This window comes from Desmodus rotundus, chromosome 5 (assembly GCF_022682495.2).
Source record: "Desmodus rotundus isolate HL8 chromosome 5, HLdesRot8A.1, whole genome shotgun sequence".
In the NCBI taxonomy this organism is placed as follows: domain Eukaryota; kingdom Metazoa; phylum Chordata; class Mammalia; order Chiroptera; family Phyllostomidae; genus Desmodus; species Desmodus rotundus.
Genome location: NC_071391.1, coordinates 120,143,191 through 120,150,417, shown reverse-complemented (window position 1 = coordinate 120,150,417; position 7,227 = coordinate 120,143,191). Strand labels below are relative to the sequence as shown.

Below are 7,227 nucleotides of genomic sequence, written 5' to 3'. Positions count from 1 at the left end.
ATAGATCCCAGGAAAAGTCTTCAAACCTCATAAATATCAGCAACTTTATTAAGAGTTTAGTTCTGGCTAGTTTTTCTCTGTCCCCAAAGGTCTAACTGCTGTAAGTTTTTTCCTCCAAAATATTCTAAAGCAGATTGACAGTGGAAAAACAAATAAACCTCCACAGGCAAGCTGTAAATCTTATCACTGTCTAAGACAGGGGTGTCGAACTCATTTTCATCGGGGCCACATCAGCCTCGCAGTTGCCTTCAAAGGGCTGAAATAATTTTAGGACTGTATAAATATAACTACTCCTTACCTGTTAAGGAGTTGAAATTACATGGTCCTTTGAAGGCAACTGCAAGGCTGATGTGGCCCCCAGTGAAAATGAGTTTGACACCCCTGGTCTAAGGCATTATCTATATGACTTGCTACACTTGATAAAGATGCAGCTTTAAGAAATCACACATGTGATAAAGAAATGGTAATTACATGACATGATGCAGCTGCTAGCTAACACCATGGTGGCAATTACTTTGCAAATACTCTATCAAGTCAACAGGTTGTACTGTTATGTCCGTTTTATCTCAAAGATGGAAAAAGAAATAATACATATGGCTCAACAGATACAATCACATACTCGGAATTACTTTAAGACAACAAACTTCATTTTCTAATCTGTATGGCATTGTGATTTCCTTCATTGTTTTTCTTTTGTATTTTTATATTGCTCTGAAATCCCTGAACTTTTCTACGATTCACCAAATCCCTCTCAGGCTTCTATCCCATCCTCCCATCCTTCTAATAACACAATTTCACGGCCTCCTGTTGCTGTCCAGACAGGAGTCCAGTCCCCAGAAGAAGCTGCCAAGTAATGCCCTTGGCTCCTAGCTCAGGGTCTTGCACATAATAGATGTTCAATAAACATTTAAAATCAGTTGAACCACACCTTATTCATCTCTTGAATATCAAAGAGAGGCTAAAATATTACCAGGTGTCTATGTGAGACTTCATATAGCCTTGGTGAACTGTTAACCTCCTTACGGTAAGCATGGTGCCTTACATAGAACACACTGTACAATGAAAACTTCCATTCAATTAAGTGAGAATTAAATTGAACCTCCCATGCAATGAAAAATTGGTGGGGCTGAACAATTCACCACTCATGAGAAATGGGTAACTAACCCATTAATGTTAATTCTTATAGTAAAAAGATCAAGGAAGGATTCACTTTAAGTGTGGGAAGTGAAATTTTCCTTACTTTCATAAGGGAGGTTTTCATTATATATAAATTCTATCTAGTTGTGAAAAGCTTTCAGTTTGTGAATATTGCACTGTGTAAGACTGAGCAGTGTGGGACTTCACCAGCAATGTAAAAACATGACCTAGATTTAAAATGGCAATTACCTCTATTTTAGATCTGTGGCTCCCAACTGGGGGCAATTTTGCACCAAGAAGACATGGGGTGATATCTGGAGACATTTTAAATCATCACAACTTAGGGCAGGGGGCAGTTTATAACTGGCAGGTCGGGGTTGAGGCCAGGGATGCTGCCAAACATCCTACAATGCACAAGACTGTCCTCCAAAACAAAGGTTTATCCACCCCAAAATGTCAACAGCGCTGAGGCTTACAAACCCTGCTCTACAGACACTCTGTCACTTACTGTGTGTGTGATCTTGACCAAGTGACTTTTGTTAACTGTGATGTCGGGCATGGAATTTCTTCTTCTTCAGCTTATCTGTGTTGTAAATGCCCAATATAATACTTTAAAAGTATTTAATAAACTGTAAGTAACTACATAAATTTGTTAATATTAAAGCATATTTAAGAAAGCATAAAAGTCAAGTGCTGAGTCTTAGGTAGCCTCAGCCAGCCAGTGCACCCCAACATGAGCAGGCCCGAGAGGCCAGGCCAATGACAGAGCTGCACACACAGCCTTCAAGCAAGAAGGCTCCCAGGTCCACCCTAGAGCAGGCCGTAACCCCCAAGACCATTGTAGGACATATGTAGTCCCTCCGAAAGCCTTGAGGAGATTCGTGGGAGAGACACCAGGGGAGGGTGCCCAGTTCCCCCCACGATTGGCCTCCAGGAGACACCAACGCAGTGGCTAGGCTAGCTGGCCCCATGGCAGGTGTTCAACTAGAGCCAACCAACAAAGCGAAAATTTCCTTCCATTCACTGAACGTTCCTTAAACACAGAGGCGTTATTTATAAACTAAAAATAACTTGTCAAAAGACATTGTACCAAAACATGTTGACCCAATCCCTGGCCTGAGTGCCTAGAAATTAGGGATCAGTGACAAATCTAGGCCCAGATGAAACTCCTATGGAAACAAGGGCAAAGTAGCTCAGAAAAGCAGTTAGTATCAAAACATAAAGTCAGTTCTTTTTCAGCTGATGAGAACTCTGGTAGAAATGCAGCCCATAAATATTTTTCCTTCTGATGCGATCCTTGAAGAAAGGAAAATTCATGTTCTAGAACTGTCTCCACAAATCATAAACTTATTGGATGGAAAGTAAAAAGTGCTTAGGCACACCTGAGAGTTCAAACCGTATGTTTAATTGATGGCAGAGTCCTGAACTTTAGAAGATTCAGTGGCATGCCCCAAAGCCAATATACTGGGATAAAATTCTAAGATTATTCTTTGAGGTTTGGCATTAGTATTAGTTCAGGCAACCTGCACTAATAGTCTATAATTTCATAGTACGCAGAGTAAATCTCTACAGCTAGACTCGTAAAACATGTGTTAACATGAGAGGAGGAATTAAGAAGATATGTGGATTGAAAATTTAAAGAACTTAACATGGGAATAATAAATCATAGGTGTGTGTCACTTTAGTCATCTTTGGTGGAAAATCCAGAGTAGAGGCAAGTTTTTCTAATACAGATGGCCTTGAATTTTTTAAGCCATGAGGTGCCATTATTTTCCAAATCACAAGAAACTAAGAAATGATAGTGATTGTAGTGTGCTACTATTGGCTCTGGGTTTCTGTTTTCCTTTCAGAAAACTTTCTATTAAGAGATCTGAAAATAAAGAAATATTGACTCTTCCCACATTCTCTGCCTGAAAATACACTAAATCCTAACTTTATTTAAATGTGCTTATTTCTTTCTCCTTAAGCAGTCCTTGGATTAGGAGCTAGAAGAAACATCAACCGTTGACAGGTTCTTCTCAAGTACGCAAGTACAAAGCTTTTTGCTGATGGCTCCCAATAATACTGAATGTAGACTGTAATTTAAAAATTAAAATTTAAAAAGTAAAAATAATTGTGAGGTGCAAGCCGAGCGAGACCAAGTGTGGACGCCGAGTTACCTGGGGAGACAGCTTTACTGCAAAGATGGTCAATGGGCCTAAAACCCGAAGGACTTTCTGTAAGAAGTGTGGAAAACATCAGCCTCACAAAGTGACCCAGTATATGAAGGGCAAGGATCCCATTACGCCCAGGGGAAACGGCGCTATGATCGGAAGCAGAGTGGCTACGGTGGGCAGACAAAGCCGATTTCCTGGAAGAAGGCTAAAACCACAAAGAAGATTGTGCTGCGGCTTGAATGTGTTGAGCCCAACTGCAGATCCAAGAGGATGCTGGCCATTAAGAGATGCAAGCATTTTGAACTGGGAGGAGATAAGAGAAAGGGCCAAGTGATCCAGTTCTAAGCTTTGGGATTCTTTTATTTTTGAGAGGAAAATATTGAAGCAGTAGAAAAATTACCTGTATGAAAATAAATTCAGTGATATTCTTAAAAAAAATAAGTAAAAATAATTGCAGGATGAGGGGGAAACAGCATCATATCCCACAAAATTCCTGCCTTTTGTTATTGTTGTTAATGGAATTTTACATTTTTCAGCTTTGCTGGGGAAATAGAGGACATGGAAGATATGCTAATACAAAGATATTAATAAAAGTTCAATACGCCATCATAAGACATTTTATAAAGCAGAATAGGATTACCTGTACGTAGGATAAGCTAAGTGTTATTAGAATATAAAATCAGAGAAATTACTGTGAACGGGAAAGACCTAAGAAAGCATCAGTAAAGGGGAAAAAAGACAGTTTTTCCTTCCTAAGTAGGGGGAAAAATCAGTTTTTTCCTACTGTGTTTCTCTTCCATGAATCTGCTGTACTACTTATTACAAAACACTCACTCCTGGTCAGCAAAAATGTGGAGGGTTTTCCCCACACCAAGCAGCAATTCTGTGTGACACCGGCTGGGTGTCCTACAATTGTTAACTCAATTCTGACACTATCGGCCCACACAGCATCAGATCCTACAGATTAAGAGCTCAGTCCCGCAAGACTGCAGATCCCCGCCCCCAACCAAATACACACTTCAATTATACACCTGTTCTTCTGACCAACCATTACAGACTGAAGGTTCCAATGACCCTTCTTTGGGTTTGACTAATTTGCTAGAGCAGCTCACAGAACTTTGGAGCTCTGTGGCAGGAACTGGTTGTACAGAGCAACATATATATTTTCTATTACCTTACAGCATCACAGAGGGAGGAATCGGAATCATGTTTTCAAAGATGAATAGGATTGTGATAGGCCAAATAAAAGGGGGAAGATTATTTCATTGTGCCAATCAAAATGCAAAGGTGAAAAAAAATCCAGGAGACAGGAGATTGAACAGTTGGACTAGACCAGGGGTTAAAGGTGAGCCACTGGAGGGAAGATTGAAAATGAGCATATTGTAAAGGGCCTGGAAGGTACATTTCAACTTGGACTTTTCTTTGCTGAAAGGAAGGAAGCGAGGGAGGGAGGAAGAAACTACTCCTTGATGTCCCAGTCCTGACAGGCCAACGCCAAAATCAAGAGGACATTTTCAACAAGACTTATTTAATAGTAAAACATAGGACCTCGGAAAGGAGAAAGCCAAAAGTGAGAGGGACTAAGGCCAAACTAGAAAAACAGGATCCCTCCAAAGTTCATTTCCATTAGCTATCTAAAGCTGTGTATGAAGTTTACTAAGAAGGACATACCAATTTTGACTCACCTACTAAAAAATAGTTCACATAAACACAACTACCAATTCTTTAAGTATCCTTTCTGCATACCAACCAATATTGTTAAAAATGAATCCTTCTTTGGCGGGTTCTACCACTCCAGTTACAATGTTGCTCAATGACAACCAAGGACCACAGGCTATCACAAAGACTTGATAAGATTATGTAACCTTATAATGGCTAAATGACAGGAATACTGTTTAAATTATGAAATTCAACAGTCCTACTCATTCCTACACATCTGGAATACTGTGCTACATTCCAGGAACCATATTTTAGAAAGACATTGATTGATATATCAAAACTGTCCAGAGAGACCCTATCAAGTTGGTAAAGAGTCTGGGTATAAAGCAAATCAAAGAACAATTGGATGAATGTAGGAAAGATCAGACAACCACGGATAACCATTTGAGACTAGTCTAGATGTGCCCAGGGTCTAGTGAGTTTTAGTGAGTTTAGTGAGCTCTAGTGAGTACCAGCAGTACTCAAACAAAAGCCAAACTACAGTTTGTCAAGGAGGCTATGAGAGTGATTCTTAAATTTGGGGGGAAATCTAGGATTTCCTGCCACTCTCATATCCACAACCTAGGATTCTCTCTTCTCCTGAAAATCATTTACAAAGAACTGACACCAATTTGAGCTGGACTAAACAAAGGGGAAATTTTACTGGAAAGACCTACAGGTGCCTCAAAGGACCCAACAGGCAAGAGAAGTGGTGGGGTCACGGGAAAGACTGAAAGCAGAAACAGAAGGTGATCAGGAACCAGTCTTTCTGTTTATCAGTCTTTCAATATCCCCCCTTTCCTCCTTTCCACCCCCTCCAACCTTTTCCCATCTCCCCTCTTTTCCCTTCCCTTATACCTGCCTCCCCATAAATTACCACATCATAGTCCACCCCCTGGTTTCAAACACAGATCCCTTACATCAAACCAATTATAAAAGTCAACAGACACTGGAAAGTGACTAGAATCCCAGCCACTAACTGTTGGTAATCACATACAATAATATCTCCCAGGGCAAAGCTATTCAGGTTTGTAGGCTTTTGTTTTATTTTGGTGGGTTGAAAAAACAAGAGTGCTATCAGTAATACACGGTGTCACCCTTTCCGCCACCTGGCATAGTCAGGCTGAGAGAAAATATAATTCCCTTTGCCCAAATCTCTCTCAAAATATTAATGTAATGTTGGTCTTTGTCATTACATAACCCATTCATTCAGCACTTAATCACAGGCACTTTCCTTTTCGCTATTTATACCCAAGCTTTCCGATTTGGGAAAGGACGTCAGGTCCACCACAGTGGTGAGTGAGATGCTGCTGTAGCAATACGAGTCCAGCAAGTGCCTCCCCCTCAGTTCCCTCCTGTTCAGAGAGGGTGAAATCGCACAAGTGCAGAATTTAGGGGGCTATCTTTACCACCCAGCAGTATGGCTGATGTCTTGTTAATCCCATTTTGTCAGATGGGTTGGGAACCTCCTGTCCAATCAGGCCCTTAGGTGTTCTGACACTGAGGTTGAAAACAGTTATACTTTCTTGCTGAGGAATCACCCCCGTTTACAGCCCTTGGGGTCACATCCCTGGTGCTACAATCACTGCACCAAATAGGGAAATGAAAAAAATTACAGTGACGAGGACAAAAAAATATCCCGACACCTTCTCCAGAGGTGTTGGGATCCGGAGAAATATTTCTACTCAGTGGGAACACTACTTTATCCCCACTCGTGCTCCTGATGAGGGTGAGCCACACTCCTGAAGGCATGCAAGCCAGCCCTTCATGCCTCTACCTCCCCCATTTGAGACAACCAATGTTTTCACTGCCCACTCCAATTCTCTGTCACACTACTACTGACAGCACGTCTCTCTGCCCATTGTCAGAGGTTACAGGTTCTAAAGTGCGTTCTTTGGCCGTCCATATCTGTGCCCCATCTCCTGTTCATGCCTTTCACAATTCTCTGAGCATCTGCATCTACCACCAGGGTAGCTAAGCCCAGTCCAGGTCCTGACAGGCTCCATTCTGCCAGGTCCCATGTGTGGCCACCAAGTGCTATGAGCCTCAGTTGCACTTGCCATCTATGTTCAGGGTCTTCCCACCAGGGAATCTGCCACATGGTCATCTGCAGTCTCTCTCTCTTGCTGGCAGACAGAACCGTTCTTACTGAAATCTTGTGCCTCTGAGGATGGGAGAGGACTCTGTCTATAGTCAGCTCATCTCTGCCTTTGCTGCAGCGCCCCCATGTCCACTT

General features: G+C 41.6%; 1 pseudogene; it reads left to right on the top strand.

The window, feature by feature from the left end:
- The first annotated feature begins 3,302 nt into the window (after positions 1-3,302).
- On the top strand, positions 3,303-3,638 carry LOC112298162 (large ribosomal subunit protein eL42-like; annotated as a pseudogene).
- The last annotated feature ends 3,589 nt before the right edge of the window (positions 3,639-7,227 follow it).